The sequence below is a fragment of the Meles meles genome, chromosome 1 (assembly GCF_922984935.1).
Source record: "Meles meles chromosome 1, mMelMel3.1 paternal haplotype, whole genome shotgun sequence".
Lineage (NCBI taxonomy): Eukaryota > Metazoa > Chordata > Mammalia > Carnivora > Mustelidae > Meles > Meles meles.
Genome location: NC_060066.1, coordinates 61,565,873 through 61,591,522, shown reverse-complemented (window position 1 = coordinate 61,591,522; position 25,650 = coordinate 61,565,873). Strand labels below are relative to the sequence as shown.

The 25,650-nt window shown below is 40.4% G+C and overlaps 1 protein-coding gene across 1 annotated transcript in view; it reads left to right on the top strand.

Annotated features, from left to right (window-relative positions):
* Positions 1-2,233: 2,233 nt before the first annotated feature.
* The window catches only part of KCNB2 (potassium voltage-gated channel subfamily B member 2), a 393,955-nt gene continuing 370,538 nt past the window's right edge, over positions 2,234-25,650 (top strand). Inside the window, exon 1 of the mRNA XM_045996346.1 lies at positions 2,234-2,946. The gene's annotated coding sequence lies outside the window, so the exon portion shown is untranslated. The remainder of the gene's footprint in view (positions 2,947-25,650) is intronic.

The window sequence follows — 25,650 nt, the reverse complement described above, 5'->3', positions numbered from 1 at the left end:
GCAATGACCATAATGTTGATGCAAGGCCAGAAAGTAAGGGGATTTTCACTATCTCTAAAATTTATGAAAGAGTATACCACTTAAATTTAGGCATACCTGAAGTAAATCTTAAGTGATTTTTGTGAATTTAAAATATTTTATAAATTCTATTCACAAAGAGTGCCTGAGAGAAGTTTCAAAACAAATGTTTAGTGGATAAATAGGTATCTCTTACATATGTGGCTTTGGGTTAAATGTAAGAAATGCAAACAAAAGGATATGGAATCTACCCTGGAGAAACTTACTTAAGCAGAAGGACTGGGGACACCTGGGTGGCTCAGTTGGTTAAGCATCTGCCTTCGGCTCAGGTCGACTCCAGGGTCCTGGGATCAAGTACAACGTCAGGGCTTCTCCTTCTCACTCTGCCTGCTGCTCCCCCTGCTCGTGCCCTCTGTCTCTCTGGCAAATAAATACATAAAGTCTTTAAAAAAATTAAAAAATAAACAGTAAGATCTGAACAGGGGGAGGACATATACTCTTTTTTTAAGACATATGTCTTTAAAAAGATAGCTCCAAACGTGCTATAAATCAAAGGGGAAGAGTTGGAGGAGGCAGAGTTTGAAGTGGGGGATGATTTTGGATGTGAGAAGGGGAAAGGGGTGTCCTAGAAGGAGAGATGTCCACATGCAAGGGCACAAGTGGGCAGACACCAGTAGGGAATGGGGAACTAGGGAAACTTTGCCATCAGGAAAATGAGATGGTCAGGGCTGTGCTTGGGGAAGACCAATCTGCCGAAAGCACGTGAAATGTATGGGAAGGTGGAAAGACCATAGGCGCAGGAGGGGACATCCTGCAGGTCCCTGTAAATCTAGATGGAGCTGAAGTTTGGAAATAGATCAGGGTTGGTGATAAAGTTCTAGCAATCTGGAAGTCCTCTTTCTCTTTCTAGTGTTCATACTAGAGAAGCCTCAAGAAGAGCAACGGACCAGGACAGGTCCTGCGAGGAGGGTGATGGCGTGTGAAGGGCCAACTTCTATATAAAAAAAAAAAAAAAAAAAAAAAAAAATCCTTCCCTAAACACCAGCACAAGGTAAGGCCTATGGAAGGGCGAGAAATCAAGGTGTAGAGATCCCTAGATGATAGTGCTTCCCAGTATGCCTCAGGGCCACTGAAACAGACGCAAGGACCAAATGAGATCTATTTGAAACTGAGTGCATTTTGACTCTCTTCAATACCCATCCTTCTTGGCCTAAAGAAACACAGAAGGAAGTCCCAGCTTTAAATATACTATCATGGCCTACATGCTTTTTTATAGGGTGTTTCAAGCTACTTTGATTTCCTAAAAGCCCCTCTAACTGTGCCCGTTAAGGAGCAGGCGGATCAAGGAACTGGAGAGTCCAGTGATGTTTGTATTCAAGTTCATCCTGTCTTTACCGCTCCCTGAAGGTAGGGAAAGGTCTGGGTGTCCACCAGGCGGCCTCGCCAAGGAGGAACTTGGCACAAATTTTCCAGATCTCAGGGAGAGCGGGCAAAATAAAGCAAGCCAGAGTACGAATAGCGCCCCCGTGGGCAGCAAGAGTTAAGGCTGCCACCAACCCACCCGGCTTTTCCCTCAAACCCAGGAGAGAGGGATTACGGGGGAGGGCTAGGGCCCCTGAACGAACCTGGAGGCACTGGGAGGAAAGTCAGATCCCATAGCGCTCTGGGTTAGCCCTGACTCCTCCGGGAAAATACTCTGGGCCCCATCACTCAGCAGCGATCTCCCCTCACCCTAGGTTCCCGGGGTCAAGTAGCGGGCCCCGTGTCAGGGTCGCGTCAGGGCGGGCGTGGGGAGAGCCCAGCAGCTGGAAGCACCCGGGCCCAGGGAATCCCGCGGAGCCACCACAGCGCTCAAACGCGGGGCGTCCCGGGCTTTCCCCGCCGCCCAGTGCGTGGCGCCCGCCAAATGCGGACCCTCCTGCCCCGCCGAGTGGGAGTCACAGGGGGAAGCAGGTGGGTGGGGAGCCGGGCCCGGGGCCCGAGGGAGCAGCGGGCGCGCCGGAGGAGAGGGAGGCGCCCGCCGAGGTGTGGGCGGCGCCCGCCAGCTAGCCCGCGCCCCGGCCGCGCCCTGGGCTCGGGGGCGCAGTCCCAGGCCGAGCGCACAGCTCCCGCCCCTCGAGGCCGAGCCGGGGCGTCCCCGGCGGTGTCCGGCCGGCCGCTCAGCCCAGCCGCGCGGGCTCGCCGCCCACCTCGAGAGCCGCGAGCGCCTGGGAGGAGGAGGAGGAGAAGGAGGCGGCGGCGGCCCCTCCAGCCCGCGGGTGCGCGGAGCGCGGGAGGAGGCGGAGCGCGAGGCGGGGTGGCCGCGGGCGGGTGTGCGCGCCGGCCCGGCGCCCCCGAGCGCCCTGCCTCGCCTCCCGCGCCCAGCCTCTCCCCGGCTCCGCCACAGACACACACCCACCAAGCACCCACCACCCTCCGCCCCCGCCGACCGCCGCCGCCTCTCCGCCGGCAGCCCGAGCGAGCGGCAACTCTCCGGCCCGCGCGGCTCGCCTTCCCGGCTCCTTCCGCGCGGCGAGCTCAGCCCCGCTCGATTTTTCCTTTTCTATCCCAGCCCTCTCCGGTCTGGGCGGCGGCGGCGGCGGCGGCGGCAGGGGGATGGGGGCCCGCGTGGGGAAGGGGGCGAAGATCGATGAAGATTATTGTTCTTTTTAAGGATACCTTAGCTTCCTCGCGCCGCCTCTCCTTTGAGCTTTCCTGCTAGAGACCGTGAACAGAGTCAGGGATGTGAGGAGAGGGGGAAAAACGCCAGGAGCTCCAGCCAGCCGGGGAGACCCTCCTCTCCGTGGAGGGGAGGGGGATTTCCAGCGACAGATCATTGGCGAAGGGGACCGTCGCAGGGAGAGGAGCCCCGGAGGGAGCGGGGAATCCCACAACCCTTTGTGGTGCCCGAGCCCGTGCCGCCTGCTGAGCGGGGTCTGTGGGAGCTAGGTAAGTGAAGGGGCATTGCTGCTCCCCGAAGGGGTCTTCCTTGTAAGAATGAATATCGCGGGCAGCCTAGCCAGACTTGAGTTGCGAAAGGAATTGGAAACTGCCATATGGCGCCGAGTGGACTTACACACAAAGCTGAAGCTGACTTAGCCCTGAGAGGGTTGTTCGTGTACGGCTCCGTCCCCGTGGGGAAGGCACTCCAGTGTTAGCCCCTGAGAAGGTGCTGAGCAGCCTGCCTGGGAAGGGATGGGGAATGTTATTTCTAGGAGACGAGCTCTTGTTGCCTTCTGTTCATTTGTTGGTAAATGCCACACTCACATGCACACACTTGTGGGACCGGATTTAGGGAGTGTGATGTCTCTGATGTATGAACAGTGCTCGGAGCACAGAGACATGCATGCGTTTTATCCTTGAAGCGGTGCGCGTTCTCCGTTCTGTAGCAAGGTTCCTGAGAGGGAGAACGAGTCTCTAAGGAAAGAGCTTCATGGCTGTTTCCAACACACTCTGCTAGGGGACTTGGGAATACAATTGCCCTGAATGGCACCAAAAGACACCGACAATTTCCCTCATCATTTGCTTCCAAGGCTTAATGACCATTTTCAAAATAGTGTGCTGCCATCCATTTTCTCGAATTCTGAGCATTTTTGTGTATTCATTCATAAAAACTGTCAGTGTGCAATATGCACAAACATGACATTTATGCATCATTTATGACTGCACAAGTGATAGAATCATAGAGACAAGATTACACTGAAAAATGTAGGGAGCTCAGGTGTACACTGGGTTTATTTCATGCCGGTTCAACATTCCTTCTAATCAAGTTATGCAATAATGTCAATATTTTAAGTAGCATTGCACATTTCTGTTTTTGCACTGGTTGTTGGATTTTGTTGGGATTTGATTTTTTACGCTCAACTCAGAAGAGAAGTAGGAATTTGTTACTGTTTCTAAATATGTGGCATTGTGTGGGACAGTGGTCTCTTGGTATGTTTATCAGTACTCATCAACTGAGATACTACAATTCATAAGACAAGAGAAATGTAAGTGCTGGTCAAAAATCTAAAGGACAACTTGTCAAAACTGCATAACCTCCAGGAAAGATTTTCGAAAAAGAGAGCAACATTAAAAAAAAATGTGTGTGTGTGTGTGTGTGTGTGTGTGTATAAATACACACACACGTACATATATATATAATAAAGTTTTGCTTTTTTTCACTCTTTAGAGAGTGTATGTGTGTGAATAAATATAAAGTTGTCCAAAACTTACGTATAAGACATGAATTAGATTGATAGACATCTAAACTAAAGAATTCTTGATTCTTAAATAAACCAAAACTTAAACAGTTGAGTAATGTGGCCCATTACGTATATGTATGTACTTTTAGTTGCTGCTAGGGGTGGTGTTTTTAATGTAGGGCATAAATAATGTGCTTCCTTGTGTGGTTGTGTAGACTTTCTGAGAATATTGAGGATACAGTATATAAATAACTTTTTTTTTCTCCACTGAATAAAAAGTATTGTCTTCACCTAGAAGAATGAATATGCCTCCATGAAGTAAATACTATAATCCCCTCCCTCTTGCTGTCAGGCTCAGACCAGTTGTTTACCATGAATAGAATTCTGTCTAATGCACTCTTTTTCCTTTTCTGGCACAGTACAGACTCTTGGAGAAAGGAGTGAATCAGTTGGCAGTTCTCTTTGCTTTCTTCCTCCTTTTAACCTTCACCATTCCTTCTCCAGGATAGTGCTTCCAAATCTCTCTCAGATACAAACACACACACCGACTCCAAAAAAATAACTCCATTGCCTGACACTTTGAGAATTCTAGCATCTGTCTTTTCTTTCTCACTGATGTTTTTCTAAGTAGAATCAATCCATGTGTCATTTTAAACTATTTCCAGTTTCACTTTTCTCCAAATCCCACAGTTTAACTTTCCAGGGATAATGAATATTATCAGATATTCAGATGGGAGTAATGAAAATTATTACCTTATCTAATCCTGGCTGTTTGGCTTTTAAAGTTTCCTTGTTGACACCATGGAGCAACTGTGAGCATGAACTCACGCTTCTCGTTTCCAGCATGGTAACAAAAGTGAGACAGCTAGAAAAAACACAGTGGCAGGATATGCTTTCGGTAACATTTCTTGGTAACTCAGAATAATAACCTGCCGAGGTTCTTTTTGCATATCTGGCTGTATATCTATGGAAAATCTTCATTACGCATGGAAAAAATATTTTTTCTTGAATTTATACCTGGCATTTTGAAATGGTATTCTGGGGAGATTGGGATATGTGTGTACATACTATGAAAGCAGCAGAATTACTGGTAAAATCTTGGAGAGTTACAAAATTTATTCATTCTAACCTCATACATTTTTTTTTCCTTGAGTAATTATAAAGAAGTAATTTGTTATTTGAAATGTGCTATCCCTTAGAGACTAAATTCCTTAAAGTTGATAGGACATCTCATGTATATTTTAGGGTAAATACATAAGGTTAAGATACTCTGTTTACTTCAGAATATACTATTATTTGAGATTTGCTAATATCTTCAAGTGGATTTTGCATAAAATCACAATGCCTGTTACTTTCACAAAGCTTTCAGAGAAGAGTAAGCATGCATTATAAGTGATTATTTTTAAGTTCAGTAATTTTTCAGAGTATTTTTTAAGATAAGAGCTTATGACCTTGTTACTCCCAAAGTGATAAGATAGACTTTATAGAGCAGCACAGTCTTAAATTTTTCAGTTATATACTATAAGTATCTTCATGCTCTAGATCTGTAACCCATTCTTGTTCAGTGGTTGTTTCCTCTTTGAGCTTTGTAAATATAAATTCCCACCAGTTCTTTACTGCAAGCCCAGGCTGTCAAGCTAAAGGGCTAGTGTGTGTGACCAGAGACTCCTTGGTCTGTGTAAGCCAAACCCTACCATATTATCTTTTTTTTCCCCTATCATATTATCTTTAAGGGAAAAGTACCTGTTCTTGTACATTGAATTTTACCTATCTCTATTGTTATTTAATGTCATATATCTACTCATTAACTCATTCATTAATTCATTACTCATTAAGTGTGTATAAGGAGATTAGAATTGATTAGAATGTAATCAGTGTAAAAGAGATAGCAGACATAGTCCCTGCCTCTCAAGGATTTTTTAAAGTGTAGAGAAAAAAACTTAAATATATAACTAATGGAAGAATCATATATATATTTCAGAATCAGGAATCTCTGGCATTTAGACATGCATTTAACAGTTTCATACTTAATAAATTAATTAAGGCAAATAATGAAGAGGGTCATGAAAATTTGTCACAGTCTATAGTTTGGGGAATTATTAAAAAACAATAACAACTTTTATTAAGTGATTACTCTTTAAATTTAAATTAAATTAAAACATTATTGTATTTATATTATATTTTAATAATTATATTATGATTATTTATTTATATAAACCAAATAATTTTTTTACTATTATTACTTTAGCAAGCACTTCAGCTAGGAAATGTTTTCAGTGTTTTTATTAAATATTCTCACAACCACCCTCTGAGGAAGCTATCACTAATCCTCTTCATTATACAGAAATGAAAATTCAAGTACAGAGAATTTTCTTGTGTAAAGTCACATAGGAAGTAAATGGTACAAACTTGAACTCAGGCATTATGGCTCTACTTGACCGCTATGATATTAAGAAGTATTAAGTGTGATCCCAAACAGAATAAGAAAAGATGTTTGCAGCTTCTAGATTTATTTGAAGCTCTGTCTTCCCATTAAAGGATATGACCATAGTTATGATGACAGGGATGTTTGGAATAGGTCAAAGGAAGAGACTTTCAGTAGGTAAAAACCCCAAAATTTTCAACATAATTTTAAAATCAGAAGCTAGGTTACTGGAGGCTGATCTTTAAAAGTTGGGTAGACTGTTATCAGAATGCTGAAATGTTAGAAAGCACTGCTCTTAGAGTGACCACAGGGAATAAAGCTGACTGAGAAGTGACTGGCCAGTTTCAAATGATAGTTTATTTTGTTTTCATTTCCAGTTTTTAAAAACTTTTGTGAATTATTTTGAATAAAGTATTACATTTTTAATTTGTTATTTTTAGAATTATGTATTCATATGTTAAAGGAAAATTTTTAGTTTTTTAATATATAATTTTCATTTACCTGTGCCCCCATATTTTCCTCTGTAAAATGTACCTCCCATATATGATAGAATTGGAATACAGTCACATGACAGGTTTACTTTCTAGTATATTATCTAAAATGCATTTTTTTAATTAAGTGACAATTGTAATTATGAAAGCAAAAATCAGATTATAAATTACTGAGATTTTCATCAAGAAAAGCTTATATAATGATTGAGGTAAAGTTCTTTCTAAATAGCCACTGCTTCTGATTGTGTGAAAAGTACCATCTGGATTAAATCTGGAAGATAAAATGGCCAGATATTCCCTGCAGAATGCCATATAATTAAATATTTAGATATATCCTCATGATTGACATTTTAATTTTTCCCACAGATGTTAGGTCTCATAAGCTCAGTCGCGTACTGTATAGACAACTCTCAACCTTCAATTGGCTTACAACTTATAAGTTGATTTTAGAGATTTGGTTTTTTTGGAACTTGTATTGCATTGAGAGAAGCAGTACTTTTGTGATGTTTAGGTCTCTAGCCCAATCCACAAATGCCCTTTTTAAAAATCAGGGATATACCCAAAGTATAGTAATATTAGTACTAAAAATGTAACCATTATGTATAGCATTATTCCTGGGGAATAATTTGATTTAAAGAATATTTATTGACTTCTTCCTCTGAACAGGGCTCTTTGGGGCTACAGAGGTCAACGTGGTACTGCTTGGGACTACAAGGAAGAGAGAAAATTGAGTTTGTACCTAACTCGCTTTCATGTTAGGCAGAATGAAGAAAGCTTAGTAATATTGGTATAGGCAAAATAGTGAATAATTGATTGAGAGATCTATCAGAAGAGCCAGGGGCTGGCTACCTCCTTAGGATTCTCATTAGGTATTTCGTCCTCAGGATATCTACTGAGCTCCTTTCTTGGTGCCCAGCTCTACACTAGGTGCTGGGGACATAAATATGAATCAGACAGCATGCACTCACAGCCTGCACATGCAGACAAGTAAATCATAACAAAATGTCATAAATGCTGTTGGCAGAGCAGAATGGTAATTCAATGAAGTAGTTGCCCAACAGAAGCATCCTGAGAGTAAAAAAAAAATGTGATTGCTCTGAGTTCCTAGATGTATTTAGTCATGATTCACTACTCCATCAGACCCAGTGTCCCCTTTTTGTAAGCAGGGTTTTGTAATGTTCCTTTTACTTCCCTGAAATGGTATTTGTGGATAATATAACCTATCTCCATAGGTAATATTTGAAAAATCGGTAAGTTCTTTATCTGTAATAGAAGCCAGAAATGAAAGGAAAGCTGCTTACAATAAACTTGTAGGTATGGCAGTTTGCATATGATCAAGATAACTATACCAAGAGGTACTAAAGTCGTCAGATGCTTGCTACTTAAAATGCGTAAATTTGGATTTAAGAGAAAGCATTCAACTGAATATTGGTGACACTTTTGTATATTTGGCATTTTTGAAATAAGAATGAAATCAATATATCCATTGCATGTGACAGCCAAAATTGCAAACATATGGGTGTACTCTGTCAGTGAATGAGCTCCATGAGCAGCGTTATAGTTGGTGACATGACTCTCCAAAATGGTGAGCAAATCTTGATGAAGTTCCAAATATGGTGCTTTCCTAGAAAATTTCCATGTAGAAAACATTTGCTATACAACAGGGTTAAGATACCACAGGCACTCACAAGCTAGTTTTTCATGCACGTATGTGTCAGATCAGTAGTGTAAAACTTAGGGGATGCAGGATTTCTGTACACATTATAGGGTTTCTGGTATTCCTGGGCCTTGCCTTCCAAATATTTCACAGTTGTAGAAAACTCACCCAAAAGACTGGAGTAATCTCATTCAGCAACACTGATCATGGATAGAGTCTCCCACTGATGGGAGACAATCTCATTCTAATACATCGCTGGACTGTTTGGAAAAAGCAGGACTCTCTAAGTTTTTAGTAAGAAGATAAATTTAAAGGCTGACTGAATAACACAGAAAATAAACAGCAACAAAAATCAGACCATGAGGATAACTGAATAATAGAAAACACCCCAGTAGCAGGCACAATAGTGAGGCTGGCTCATAAAAGTCAGGATTCCGTCTTCTATGTTGGAGTGTCAGACAAGACTTCACAGATGAAATAACAACTAAGCTAATTCTTAAGCGATGAGTGAGCATTTTCCAGGCTAAAAAGGATCCTGATGGAGAACATTCTAGGCAGAGGGAACAGCATTTGCAAAGCAATGTCAGAAAAATGGCTTGGCTGGTAGTTGGGGCTCAACGTTGTCAGTTTCAGGGAAATGAGGGGAGATGATGTTGAAGAAGGTTGGAGATTAAATGGGAAAGGTGTTGTGTGTTGTGTTACATCACTTTGATTTTATCCTATGTAGTGTGACATGGTCCTCTTCTTGTTGGGGGGCAGTCTCTGAGGTAGCATGAGGAAGATGGATGGTAAGAGGAGAAGAGATTGAAGCCCAGGAGAATAATTAGGAGACTCTTGAGGCATACAGGTAGGATAAGGGCCAGGACTTACCCTAACAGAAATGGTGAAGAAGAGGAGGGTCTGAATTTCCCATGGCAAACATTTATAACCAATTGTCCCTAAGTCTGTCAGCTCCCAACCTGGGTTGGAATAGCAGGTTTGGAAACCCACTCTTTCTTCTTCAGAGGTCAATGTCTTGGTTGTGGTAACCTGAACTTCAGTGATTAATAGAGTAGAAGTTTGTTTCTTGCTCATATGAGAGTCCAGTGTGTGTGTTTTGTGCAGTGATTTGGGGACCCATGTTCTTGCCAAGTTCTAGGGATTTGGAGTTCTCTGTATCTAGCTGGGAGTTGTGGCTGTGAATGAACATAGAGAAGGTTTACCTAAGAAGTGACATACCTTGTTTCCATTCACATTCTGTTGGTGAGAGAATCACACCACTCCATCTATATACAAAGAGGGCTGGAATATCTAACCTCTGGCTGGCTAGCCACTCCCCAGCAACATTTCTGCATCATGGAAGGAGAAGCAAAATTCTGCCCAATAACTATTTCTATCATATGCTGTCTCTCTGGCCACATGTAGCAAAACTTCAGCCCGAGAAAACTACCTGAATTCCCCCTGGTCATTGTGCCCATCTCAGAGTCCAGGCTGTAAGGGTGATGGTAAGTCCTCCCCATTAAGTCTGGCTCCTCGTTGTCCAGGAACCTTTATACTGAAAGTCAGTTTATTGGCCTCCCATGGCATAATGTTAGATCAGGTATAGAATAATTGCATTCAAAAATTCCTATTTGGTAAAGGGAAGAATGGGAAATGCATTCATTGGCCCGCTAGACATTGCCAGAGACCTCCTGCTCTGGCAGTAGGGTAAATTTCTTTTTTTTTAGACTTGGTTTTTCTGTCTTAAAATGACTCCTTTGTCCATTGTTATCCGTAGCCCTGGTCACCCTCTGAGAGATTCTTCCCTACCCATTACTCAGTCAAAATGGTGGTTGAGAAGTATGTCCTTCTTGGGAATTATATTACCTTCTCAGCACCCTTCTTGCTGGTCTTAGAGGTTGTTTTATAGTCATTGTTTTCTTTTTCACCCCCCTTAGGCCAGGCTCCTAATTTCTTTGACAATACAATTCCCTCAAAATCTTCATAGGTTTTTAATGTGTTTGCTTTGTGTCGGTTATACTACTAACTTCATTGAAAATTATTTCCTATTCGTACTTCTTGATCCTGCTTCATTTCTTTGCTCACATCTCAACCACCATGTCTCAAGTGGTTACTTTGAGGTCATCTGAAAGAATAGCCATGGGTGGTTGGGTGACTTATTAGAACTTTGTTGCAAGGCTGAATCATTTTGTCAAAAATAGGTATCTGTTATTCGAAGCCATTTTCAGCATTATTCTTCACTGTTAGAGTCCCCGAAGCAATGTACTGTTGCAGCTTCATAGTCTTGGATTTCTAGAGTTTGGCTATTTGCCCTTATCTCTGTTCTCAAACCAGCCAGTTCTTTCCTGAGCTCATCCATTATCTTGTAACACCTTGCTGTAGGCACTGAGAAGCAGCCATCACACACAAGCATTCTGGCTCTTTCTACCCATTTCCTCTGGAGTTAGTGCAGTTTCACTAGGGCTGAGGAGGGTTCCAAGCCTCTAGTCTCCTCTGTCTGTCTCCTGACTGGAGGCCACACTACATATTTAGATTTTTATAAAGGAAGCACCCCCTTCAAGGTATCAGCTTCAGAATAAGCTAGGATGATACTAGCTGCTATAACAGACTGAAATGTGAGTGGCTTGACATAATATAAAAGTTTCTCACCCACATATCAAATGGGGAGAGGTGTTTATGTGGGGAGAAAGGGAGAGTTGAAAAGGCAACATCTACTTCTTAAACATCTTGACTTAGAAATGATGACAGCAACATTTCTGATTGTAATCTGCTGATGAAAATAGTCAGATGGCCTCCTAGATGCACAGGGGCTGGGAAATGCAATCCCTGGGATAATAAGAGCTTCCCAGTGACTGTTCTCTCTTGCAAAAGTGAAGCATAAATTTAGACAATTAGCCCATTCCAGCTATAGTCATCTTCCTCCAGAATATATTAGGGAGGAAAGGGTTTGAATTACATTCACTCTCCAGTTAATCCATTCTATGCATGACATCGCCCCACCTCACTCCCATCTTCTTATTGGCTCTCGATCCAGACTTCTGGGATCAGCATAGTCTTCCCTAATTCCCTAAAGCATCCCTGGTGTGAAGCTCTTATCCGTAACAGACTCGGGCTGAGTGCTTTGGAATAAAGGATGGTAATTCTACCATAGACAAGAAACTAGTTCTAATTGAATGTTAGACATCAGCGCTTCTAGAAATGTCTACCATTCCTTACCATGGGGGTTTGCTCACCAGCTCAGATCTCTCTGGGGCCCAGATACAAGCCATTTGCTAGGTCTTTCTCTTCCCCTAGACTCTTCCTCACATCTCTTTATCTCTAGGATTTCCCTTCTATCCTTTCTCAAGGTGCAGTAGACTCAGTGAGCAGGTCCACAAAGGGACCTGCCTGTAATAGCCAAACATTCCATTATGTTTCCCCCCCAGAATAAAGCAGTAGTTCCTTCTCTGAAAGAACTTACAGCTTTCTCATACCTCAGCTGTCTCCAAACTGTAGCTAGCTTTTTAAAGACATGCACTTAGTAAATATTTATTAAGTACTTTTACTAGGTAAAGCACTCTTCTCAGTCATCAGGTTAAACAAAATTGGGGGGCGCCTGGGTGGCTCAGTGGGTTAAAGCCTCTGCCTTCAGCTCAGGTCATGATCCCAGGGTCCTGGGAAAGAGCCCCGCATGGGGCTCTTTGCTCAGCGGGGAGCCTGCTTCTTCCTCTCTCTCTCTCTGCCTACCTCTCTCCCTACTTGTGATCTCTGTCAAATAAATAAATAAAATCTTTAAAAACAAAACAAAACAAAATTGGTCATTACCTTCACAGTGCTTATAGTCTATCTGGAAACAGACAGGACCCCCCCCCCCCCCCCCCCCCCCCGCCGATCCCTCTTCAGCAGCAAGGGCAGTGAGTCTGCCCTGGGTCCAGATGATTGGGGGTTCTCTATGAACTACTTGGAAAGGAGAGTGATGGGCAAAGGCAAGGCTGCTGGAAATGAAAGGGTGAGGTTGATACTTGTGAACCGAGGAGCCACATGTGGGCTGTGGTGTGCTGAAATGGGGGAGTTGAGACATTATGGGGCCATTATTACCCAGAAATATCTTTATGCTCTGCTTCTGGTCAGATTTGTTCTTTGTGGACTCTGGGACTTGAGTTCTGTGCTTCTTTTTCCACTCCCTCCTCTTGTTTTCTAACAGTGGGCACTCAGTCATGTCAGGGCTGGGGTAGCAAGTTCTAAGAGGAAACCAGCCAGGTAGGCACACGTGGCATCTGGAGAGGCCAGAGATGGATGGCCGGCGGCAGTCCAAGTGGGCAGGAAGTTAGATCTGGGGAGTACTGGGGGAAGCCCTGGTCAAATTATGGGGGAGGGGAGCCTGGGAACAGGCAGTATTTGAGATTCAGACAGGTGGGGGCAGATGGGGCAGGCAGATTTAGGAAGATCCAGGCCCATAGGCTCAAATGCTATGGTTTGTGAATATTTAAGAATTTATTTAGAAAGAAGTCTATTGTATGTAGCTAGCAGGAGTCCAGATGAGTTTGGACATGGGTGTCTATTGTCGGGAAAGCCATGTGATGGTCACATTATAAATGCAGGGTTTCGGGCACAATGGACAGGACCATTCCCTATGCCATCACCAAAAGCCAACACCTCTTTCTGGACTTCCGCTAAAGCTTATTAACTGGACTCCTAGCTTCTTTTCTTGTCCCCTCAATCCATTTTGCCCTTTGCTTTTCTTTTTTTATAAATGGCAGATCTGATCATATCTCTCCTCTACCTTAACCCCTTAAATGATTTCCCACTTTTCTTAGACTGAAGGCCTCAGTCCTTAACTCGGGGGTTACCATATTCCTTCTTTGCTTTCCAAAGCATCACTAGTGTAAAGCTGCTATTTATAGAGGCTCTGGTCAGTCTGGCCCCTGCCCGCCTGCCTCATTTCAGGCCACTCACCCTTCATAGTCTGCTATGATTTCTGACTTTCTTTTAGTTTATCCAAGGTGCCTGCGATTCCATGGCTCTTAAGGCGTGCACAGGTGGTTGTTTGGGGTGCTCTCTGTTCCCGCTTTCACCTGGCTAACTCTTCCTTATGTCCCTGATCTCAGATCAAAAGTCATTTGCTCAGAGAGGCCTTCTTGGGCCCCCAGAGTAGAGCAGGACTCTCCATTATTCTCTTTCTTAGCATCTTCTATTCTCCTTCGCAGCACTGACGCCAATTCTAAATTGTGGGTCATTTTCCCATGTCGTTTTGCTGTGTGAGAATGTCAGCTCACTAAAGGCAGAGGCTGTCCTTATTCACTGCTTTATCCACAGCACCGCCACGTAGTTGGTGCTCATTGTTAATGTGTTGGGTCAGTGAGTGAAGGAATGGATGGAACCAGGACCTAAGTCAGGTTCTGCGTCCCAGAACAGCTACCAGGAGTGTGGCTATCAAGACCTGCTGCCCAGGATAGACCAGAGGGAGGACTAGAGTAGGGCCAGCATGTTGATGAACAGCCAGGCCATGGCCCTACACTATTTTATACTCAAACATTCTTCACCTGCTCCTTGACCAGGGCTAAAATGTTTCTAGAGTCTGGGCTGGAACAGTTTGAAAGTGCAGTTTGAGGGGCTACCGCTGGCAAGATTGGAAACCACTGGTGGAATGAGTTGAGGAAGAACATGATATTTCCAATAGAATTTTTCTCTCATCCCTATTTTCAGAACAGAACTGAGCTTTATAACTTCACAGGAGAGTTGTCTAGATCCGTGCTCTCCGATAGAACTGTTGTGGTGCTGGGCATTTTCTGTGTCTGTGCTCTCCGATTCCACAGGCACTAGCCACATAAGCTATTGAACCCTTGAAATGTGACTTGTGAGGCTGAGAAATTAAATTTTGAATTTAAATATCCATATGTGACTAGTGGCTACCATACGAGACAGTGAAGGCCTGGGTTATTATTAGCATGAATTACTTTAGGAAGCACTAAGTTTCAAAAGCAGTATGGTTTAAAGTCTAGAAATACCCGCTTACAACCAGCATCAGCCTCCAACTAACCATATATAAACATGCAAGCCATCTGTGGAGACCAATGCCTATTTCGACTCTGTGGAGTATCTCCCAGGTACATCCCAGTGAAGGGATTTGAATGCACTATGATTTGTTTCTATGCATAGGAATTGTTCTTTACTGAAGGTATTTCTTTCTTTATGTGAACTACAAAATGTAAAATATTAGACAAGTATAGAACATTATCTTTGTTAAGTGTCTAATGTGACCTTAAATGCTTTCTCATGCCCACTTTACCCAGACAGGATATCCTTCCTTCCTTTCTCTCTCTTTCTTCTTCTTTCATTCTTACATTCTTGCCCATCCTATCTCTCTGTTTCCTTCTATTCATGTTTCTTCCTCTATTCATGTTTCTTCACTAACCTCTAAAATGACGCAGACACAACACTGTGTTCTTTAACAAGTTCCTTTCTTTTTGCATGTTGGTTTCTTTTGTGTTTATTTATAAGAGCTATTTTATCAGTTCAGATTATTAACAAAAAATTCCCTCTGAAATGATAATAGCTCTTGACATGCCAATTGATATATTTTTAGAGATTTGTCAGATACAATAATTTCAATATTTATTATGTAAAGCATGTTATGGTAAAGTATTGTGCTTTTTTTTTAATAGTTATCACCTAGATAACATTAGAGTTGCTTTTAATCCTTTGAAAGCTCCCATGTAACTGGATCTCTTGAATTCTTTGTTCTGCTTTTCACAAATGAAAAGCACTATCTTCCAGAAAGATAATACCAGAATGAGAAAGTGGTATTTAGAAGGTACAAGTCTGAAATACAGCAGTAAAGTAACATTGGAGAAGAGATGGTCCATCTTTAGTTCTATTCTCTAGTCTGTATAGTTTAGAACAAATGTGTCTAGGGGTTTCATTGCTAAATGTCTTTAGTTCATAAAATCGCAATTATTAATTAGGCTACCATTAAATATTAATTTACTTTTGAGATAAATGTCATTTTAAATTTGGAATCCTAGTTTTTTTCCTAAATCTAAGGAGAGCGTTTTCATTAGGCTTTATAGAAAGAGTGCACATAGAAAGCTCAGAAGCCATTAAAAAGTTAAAATTGTCTTCTGGTTTCATTCAGGCCCAGCAAAATACTTAATAAACATGGCTTATAATTCTATAGGTGCAGATAAAGTAGAATGTTATAGTAAGGATTGGTCTATTTTCTTTTTTGTCTTTCCTTTTTTAGGGACCCATTTTCTGACAGGCATTTTATAACACAGTGTTTGATATAGTTGTAGGTACTCAGTAAGTCTGTGTCAAATGAATTAGTGAAATAACCATTTAATTCATTAATTCATTTAAGACCTCAGAAAGCTTTTAAAATTGCAAATGGTGGCCAAGGCTATAGCTCACATAAATGAACATTATGCTCCTTAAAGCCCCATGAATTAAGACATCTGTATCATTTGCTGGTATTTTATACCTTTCCCTTTCTTTACATTAATATGTTTAAATCAGGTGGATAGCTTTAATTAAGTGCCAGTTAAAGAAATATTTAAGTCCATAATATTATCTGAGCCTATAAGACATATGCTAAAAGCACAAATCCAAAAATTCTTGTAATATTCTTTGTAGTAATGCTATGGGTTCTTTGAGATCAAGGGCTACCTTACCAAATTTTGTATCCCCTGCATTCAGTACATAGTGATAGCCAATTAACACACGGTTTTGGAAGGAAGGAAGGGAGGGAATGAGAAAGGAATAATGTACCTAACTCAGTATGTGTTATTTGTTATTTTTTATCTTTTCCCATTCTGGCCATTATTGAAATAGGAGAAATTATGGATTTATGTTTTAGTCAGGATTCATTAATAATTAGGTTCAATTCATCAGTATTTATAGGCTTAACTGAATATGAGATAGTTGGATTGCTCTTACTTCACTTTCTCCTCTTCCATTATTGTACTTTTATATTTATTTTTGGTGCTCTAAGATAGCAAGGTCTAGTGGAAAAATACAGACTCAGGAACAAGAGAGTTGACTTCTAGCCCTGACACTGAATGGACCCTGGGAAAATCATTTCAATCCATTAATGTTGCCCTTCCAAATGCTATGAATTTTATATACATGTTTTGAAGGATTTTATTTATTTGAGAGAGAGAGCACAAACAGGAAAGAGAGGAAGAAGCAGGCTCCCTGCTCAGCAGGGAGCCCATCGCAGGGCTAGATCCCAGGACCCCCAGGATCATGACCTGAGCCAAAGGCAGATACTTACCTGACTGAGGCATTCAGGTGCCCCTGAATTTTATATTTTTAAAGCATCTATCTTGACTATAAATCTCAAATACTAAGGCTAATAATATGACCTTACTAAGTCATTTACTAAAATTTGTTTAGGGGGCGCCTTGGTGGCTCAGTCGGGTAAGTGTCTGCCTTCAGTTCTGGTCATAATCCCAGGTCCTGGGATGGAGGCCTGCATGGGGGCTACCTAAGGAGGAGTCTGCTTCTCCCCATGCTTGCTTTCTCTCAAATAAATAAATAAAATCTTTTAATAAAATAAAATTTGTTTAATTTTAAAAATTTAGAACTACAAAAATAGTTGCCAACCCTACCATCTCTATACATAAGAAAATTAGGACATGTAATATATTTTATACGTGCTTCTTAGACCAAGGGATAGATATAATGGTATAAGATTTATTTGAGTTTTAGTCTTCTGTATAATGCTAAAAATATTCCTCAATATTGGTTCCATATTTCCATTTATTTATCATTCTGAGGCATCCAGAATCCTGCCATTCAAGGAAAATCTCCAGCATCTTACGAAGTTAAAGACATGGGAGGCTTTGCATTAAGATAATGCTGGACTGGAATCCTGGTACCAGCACCTACTCTTTATCTTGAACAAAGAACTTACCTTTCTAAGCCTCAGCTTATTTTTTTTTAAGATTTTATTTATTTATTTGAGAGAGAACAGAGAGCAGGGGGAGGGGGAGGTTGAGGACAGAGGGGCAGAGGGAGAGGGAGAAGCAGGCTCCCCATTAGCAGGGAGCCTGACATAGGGCTTGATCCCAGGACCCTGAGATCATGACCCGAGCTGAAGGCAGATGCTTAACTGACTGAGCCACCCAGGCCCCCTGAGCCTCAGTTTCTTTATTGTAAATTAAAGATAATAATACCCATCCGTAGGTGGGTTGAGAATTAATGAACATGTTCATTCTGAAAATTAAGGGATAAGCATAATGGCTGCATATAATAATCACCCAATATGTGGTAGGTGATAAAAATGGTAATTATTAACAAAATTCACAAAGCAAATGAGATCATAACTTTGGTTTTTCTTCATATACATCTCCAAGAATATCCTTACTTTCTAGAAAATACAGTTTCTACTTATGGGCATTTTGATCTTAAGCTGAAATAAAATCCAAATTATAAATCTGAATCTTACAGCAATAGCTTATTTTACCTTGACATAGTCTTGGACTATAATCCTGACTACATGAGGCTTATAGAAGTAAAAAAAGAGTGCTTTAAATATCACCATACCTAAACCCAATATTATTGACTCTTTCCTTGAAGAAAAAACATTGGGAAAATAATATGACAACATTAAAGAAGAACTGAAAAAAGGGGGGGAAAGTCCATAGTTTCATCATTCTTAAAAGTACTAGTCCATTCAATGGAAATAATAGGTGTCCTTTATTTATGAATATTTTCACCTTTGCTTCAAAATGACATTCCCTATTGTACTATCACAACCATAACTTTTATTATTTTTTCCACACTGTTTTCCACATTATTTATTTCAAGACTGTATCATCTGGTATCAGTCACATGAACTCAAGGCTTTCAGTCAGTCCATCTGTGGTCCCAATTTTCACATTTTTATTTTAGAAAATGTTGATGGAATATGATTAGCTCATTTTCCTCATCAAATGCTTTGATATTTTCTTATCAAATTGTGCTAAATTATATTATTAGCAGTAAATTTAGCATCCTAAGATTAATCTTAGATGTTAGTAGGTCATCTCATCCATCTGCCTTATGCTCTTACCATTAATTATTTATTATCATTGTAGTCCCCTAGCATTTTATACAACAGAGACACATGGTAGATTGGGAAAGGGAGCAGGGGCAAGGGGAGGAATATTTATAAAGTGCCATACACAGATGAATGCTTAATAAATGGTGTTTAATGATCCTCACTGATGACAAGGGTGGATGGAAAACATTAATTATAAGGGATGTGGAGATGGATGTCTGTAGTTCAGTGAGCCTCTTTCCTTTTCTACTTAATGCACAGAATAAAAATCAAGCATACGATTACTTATGACACATTCTGATTTTTTAAATTAGTTTCATTAATGAAGGATACCGTTGATCTGTTAGAAACTGTTTTTCCATGCTAGAAGCTAGAACACGTGACAGTATTTTGAACATGAATAGTCAGGACTGTGGCTTTGGCTACACTGAGCATCCTAAGGCAAATTTTGGCCATAGTCTCCTTTGAGTCTGAAGATGTGGCTACCCACATATTGTGATTTGAATATGTTGGGAAAGATTTCTACCTTTCAACTTAAGCTATTTTCCCAACCCCAATACTGCTCTGCTGTATTTCCATTACCATTGGGTCATTTCTTTGATTAAACTTTGTCCTCTTCATATATAGTCTTTCCATGGCAATACTTTATATTATTTCGAAAGAGAAAAGATCGTTGTTAAAGGATGTAAGCTTACCTCTTGTCGGGGGTTGGGGGGAGAGGACTCACTAACTCTGATACTTTCTTTTCTTTTACTTTTCTTTATTTTCTTATTAGTGGAAATTCAATCTCATCTTCTCTTCTGGCTTGCATATTTCTGTTTCTTGGCTTATACTGAGAAATAGAAAATTCACTTTTGCAAAATTTTAAACTTAAGAAATTGAAAGGGTGGGGTCACCTGGGTGGTTCAGTTGGTTGAACATCCCCCTCTTGGTTTCAGCTTAGGTCACGATCTCAAGGACATGAGATGGAACCCCATGTCAGGCTCCGCACTCAGTGGGGAATCTGCTTGAAAGTTCTCTCCCTCTGCCCCCTCCCTACACTTACATGCACTCAAGCTCACCCTCTCTCTCTCTCTCTCTTTCAAATAAATAAATCTTTAAGAAAAAAAAAAAGGAAATTGAAAGGGTGAGATTTTCCATATTCTTTATCTATCCAGTGGACTATCTAGATGACTGGTATTCACTTAAATCTTATAGAACCATAAAATTTGAGTGATGGAAGCCACTTTGGAGGCCATCTTCTCCATCTCACAACAGGGTAGGAGTTTCTTCTGCGCATACCTGACAGGTGGTCACCCAGGGTCTGCTGGAACATTATTAGGCCCGTAGTGTTTTCAGGTAGCATATTCCAATTGGGACAGCAATAATTGTTAGAGTTTTATTTATCACTTCTTCCCTATAAATGGCCAGAAAACCTAGTTCTTATCTTGAACCCAGGCCTTGTTAAGATAGATAAATAAGGGCAGGTAGAACTTCTAAACAAATTGGAAGTCACCAAAATAACCTGATGTTAGATGATGTTAACCAAAACACTTGACCAAAAATAAGGATAATAGTGCCTTGAAATTCATTATTCACTCATTCATCCATTTTCTTGGATAGTCTACACAATTTGTTAAGTATTTGCATGCCAAAGTTGCAAATATGGGTAAGAGAAGCTTAATACTTTTAAGAACTCACAGCCAAGAAGGTATTTTCAGTTAAAGCTCACATGGAACCTTCTTCTCTATTGTAGTTTTTTTTCACAGTTGTAGTCAGTTGCTTGTGTGTTTGTTTGTAGAATGCCTATCTACCTCCACTAGAATATAAGCCTCGTGATGTCAGAGACTGCACCTCTGGCAGAGTAGGGCTCATAAATATTTGCTGAATGAATGAATAAAAAAGAATGAATAAATGAATAGTTATGATACAAGATAAAAGCATTATAACATACAGAACAACTTTTAATCCATTATGGCAGAAGAGATTAATTCACCCTGGAACAAAATATTTTTTCTTAATCTTGAATAATGAATAAGGATTTATCAGATGGAGAATGCAGAAAAGAACCTTTCAGACATGAAAGTCACATTGGATTTAGGGAGTGGCAGGTCATATGTAGTAGCTGGAATGAGAATATGATTTTTAAATAAATGTTAAGTAAAATGTAAATCTGATCATTTACTTTTTCATTCAAAAATATCACAATGAGTCTACTTCATGCCAAGCATTTGGGATACAGTGGCGAATAAGAAGAGATAGGATCTCTGCCTTCAAGGAACTTTGAGTCTATTGAAGAGGATACGTATTAATCAAATAGTCAAAATACTCATCCCAGGGGCGCCTGGGTGGCTTAGTCAGTTAAGCATCTGCCTTCAGCTCAGGTCATTATCCCAGGGTCCTGGGATGGAGCTCCGAGTCAGGCTCCCTGCTAATGGGGACCCTGTTTCTCCCTCTCCCTCGGCCCTTCCCCCCACTCATGCTCGCTCTCCCCCTTGTCTCTCTCTAATAAACAAATAAAATCTTAAAAAAATACTCATCCCAATAAATACAAAACTGCTGTTGTGACAAGTGCCATAGGTACAAGGCACCTAATTCTATGTAAGTTCTTAAAATAAGATTATTTTATAGTCAAGGTAATCAGGGGATGTTATCTAAGATGTGATTCTTGAGTTGATATCTGAAGGTGAAGAGGGGAGAAAATAGAAGATGTGCAAATTCCTTGTGGTAGAAGAATAGCACATGAAAAGAAATGAATGGGGGCGCCTGGGTGGCTCAGTGGGTTAAAGCCTCTGCCTTTGGCTCAGGTCATGATCCGAGGGTCCTGGGATCAAGCCCTGCATCGGGCTCTCTGCTCAGCAGGGAGCCTGCTTCCCCCTCTCTCTGCCTGCCTCTCCGCCTACTTGTGATCTCTCTCCGTCAAATGAATAAATAAAATCTTAAAAAAAAAAGAAAAGAAATGAATGAAAAAGTCAGAACACAGAATGAGAGGGAGTAAGGTACATGATAGAAAACTGCAGAGAGAAGTCGATGATAGACCTTGCAGTCTTTATATGTAGTGTGTCTTTATCCAGAGAGTGGGAAGCATGGGAACATCTTCTGTAGGAAGTGACCCCAGTCTGCTGGTGTTGGGGCTGCAGTGTGCAGAATTGACTGAAGGGATCCACACCATAAGGGGGTAGTTATCATAAGGACTAGTACTCAGAAGAGAGAGGTAATGAAAGAACGATTCTGTGAAGTTCACCTCTCTTCATAAGAGCACAATCAAGTTGCCTGACTACAGCCATTAGCCTTTAAAGAAATCAACAATATAAAGGAAATATCACATCTCAGCTTAGTGTAGTTTGAATCAGTATTTTGATACGGGGGTAGACAAAGAAATAAAAGCTTTTAAAAATGGGCTATAAGGTGAAAAGCAAAGAATAATGAGGTGGGATGTAATAGAAAGGGACTTACGTAGGCATTTATAGATCTGGGTTCTAGCCCAAGTTCAGCAGCTACCAGAGAGAGAGAGAGAGAGAGAGAGATCAGCCAAGTCACATGAACTCACTGGATCTCGGTTTGGAAACCTTGAAATGAGGAATTGGACTAGAACATATACAAGTTCCCTTTGCCACATTTTGTAACTCCAGTTTCCAAACTGAGGGAATATAAAGTATGGTATAATGTTTAGGTCATGGAAACTAATCTCAGATCAGACTCACTATTTACACTTTTAATGAAAACCACGTTGCCTGTAACATGTTCAATTATGAGAAGTAAGGGACCAGAAGGTAATTGGAAATTGTATTTTTGTTATTCAGTGGAGCCCAACTGAGAGAAACATCCCTTGTCAAGAATGGCTCAGTCATTAGGCATCTGCCTTCAGCTCAGATCGTGATCCCAGAGTCCTGGGTTCAAGCCCCGAGTCAGGCTCTCTGCTCGGTGGGACACCTGTTTCTCCCTCTTCCACTCCCTCTGCTTGTGTTCCCTGTATCGCTGTCTCTCTCTGTCAAATAAATAAAATCTTAAAAAAAAAAGAATATTACTACTGAACATTCCAGATCAATCATTCCATGATCGAAAAACTAATTTTATTGGAAGAAACCTAACAAATATTCAAATCCTTTCCAAATATCATGAACATTTTTTTTACTTGGTTTTATAGAGGCTAACTCTAACTTAGGCCAAACACCCAGAGGGCATATGAAATTTAAGTCCATCACCCAAATTGAAGATTGTGTCGTCCACATAGAACTGAAGTTTGTGGTTTTTATCAGGATATGACAGGGTGGCCCAGCCTTGTTTTTGTTCTTTTCAGTGGCACCAGTAGTTTTTCCATTGGTTGCTTTTTTCACTTTTCTCATCACCTTTCATCTTTATTTATCCCCTTCACTGCATTGTGACTCTGGGAAGATGTTTGTGAAAAGAAACATTTAAAAGAACACATCTTGAGCCCCAATGTAAAGGGCATTTTTACCTACATAATAGAAAAATCTTCCATCACCTGAATGGCTGAATGTTCCTCTAAATGTTTTAGCCTTTTTGTGTTTGCAAACAGACTGAAAATTTCAAGCCACGACTATACCTTGTAGTTTATAAAAGGCCCAAGTGGCATTATAATATCAGTATTATATTTTTCAAAGTAGAGAAGCATATTTTTGTCAGCTACATCTTATAAAAAAACCATTTCTAAAGGCAAACCTAGTGTTTTACTCTCTAATTATAGCAAATATATATATATGGGATCTAATTATTTAAATAGTTCTCTACTCCAATGAAGAACAATCATATTATGTGTCTAAATAAAATGGTTTATTTATAAATTTGGTTATTCAGAGACATCTGTGATATTGAAAGACACTCATATTGCATATTCTACTTATTACTTGTCTTTTCCCCTTCTTACTGCAACACAATGCTTCCTCTGACCACTGAAAGCAAAGCTTTTAGGATTTTGTTTGAGTGTATCTAAAAAAAGCATCGGTTGTATCAAGGATAAAAGTCCTGGATTTTTTTTAAACTAAGGACTAAATATTTGTGCTAAAATCAAGGAACGTATTGGTATTAACAGCTTTTGATTGCAGAAAAGAAAGGCTGCCTTTCACCTTTCTGATGACAAGGACAATGTATCAGTTATTACTAGAATTTGATGTATTAAAAAACAATAAACACTATGAAATTCATTGATCTTTCTGGCCAGGTTCTGAAGTAATTCAGCGGGTTTGTTGACTTTCTTAGGATAGCTGAGTTTCCAGGACTTTCCTTTAAAGTACTATCTTTCTCCATGAATCTGACTCATTTTTAACTTGTTATAACTTTATTTTTTTTTATTAGTAAATTCTGGAAGTCATTTCAAAGATTTCAAGAAGTACTAAAACTTTTTTTTAAGAAGCATTGATTATATTATATTTTCTTTTTTTTTTTTAAGATTTTATTTATTTGACAGAGAGATTGAGATCACAAGTAGGCAGAGGCAGGCAGAGAGAGAGGGGGAAGCAGGCTCCCTGCTGAGCAGAGAGCTGGACGCTGGGCTCCATCCCTGAGATCATGACCTGAGAGCCAAAGGCAGAAGCTTCAACCCACTGAGCCACCCAGGCACCCCACTGATTATATTTTCAATTCATAGTTACAGTGCTTTTCTCTCCAGGTTTCTACTATGTATATAACTTTGTGGCTCTCTGAACCAGACATAGCTGTTATCAAAAAGATTTCTTTACTATTTAATACCATACATGAAAATTTAAGAAAATGCTTTAGCTCTACAGAAAGTGATTTCAACTTTAAGGTCTCAGAGCTGCTTGTGTGCAAATGCCTTCTCAGTGTGTACTAGCAACACAGAAATGAAATGTTAAACATCGCTTAGATTTTTAAAAGGATTGGCTTTGCATCTTCACAGGATCACACATGGGACTTATCGTGCCTTGCTACCCTAAGGAAGTGTCAAGTATATGACATAATGGTAGTATTTTTGAGAGTACAGTAAACTACCCCCCCACCCCCCTCCCCGCAGCCGCCACAACCTGGAGTCTCAAGCTGTAATTACGATGCCATGATCCAAAAGTTGTGTTTTGTCAGGTTTGGCCCTGAACGGGTTGGCAGCATAATTTCACGCTGCTGGTAGGAGCACAGTGCAGCTGTGCAAAATGAGAATGTTTGTTGTTGTTTATTGTTTAAAGAGTCGCTTTTTTCTCCAACAGACTAATGAAGGGAATTTTAGTACATTTGCACGGGTCGACTGATTGTTACAAGCTTGACTTTTCAATTAATCAAGTGAGGTGAAATAAATCAACAAACTGCCATAAGAAAATGTTCACTGAGATTTTGCCCTTGAAATAAAAAAGTCAGAGCACCTGGGTGGCTCAGTGGGTTAAGGCCTCTGCCTTCTGCTCGGGTCATGATCCCAGGGTCCGGGGATCAAGCCCCGCATCAGGCTCTCTGCTCGGTGGGGAGCCTGCTTCCCTTCCTCTCTCTCTGCTTGTGATCTCTGTCTGTTAAATAAAACAGATCTATTCCTTTAAAAAAAAAAGTATTCAGTTTGTAACTATTAGTGCATATAAATTTTACACAGTTGCATAACATCTACATCATTTGAACGTTGAATTAGTACATTTTATAGTATACTTTTATACTAAATTGAACTAGATGATAAATTTTTATGGAGTAAAATGAGGATGATAGACATAATTTCACTTATAAAGCTAAATGTGAGAAAATGGCGCATCATATCCATTTTAATTACTAAAATTAAAAACATAAATTTTGCGAACTCTTAAGAGTGTCAAGACGCAGTACCTAACCCAGAGGAAACCGACAGGTTCATTGTTAGAAGTAAAATTAATATAGCAGAAAAGAACATAGATGAAAAATGAAAAGCCAAAATATGTAAAATTAACTAAACACTAAATAACAGAAGTGAAACTTTTATGATGTTCTAA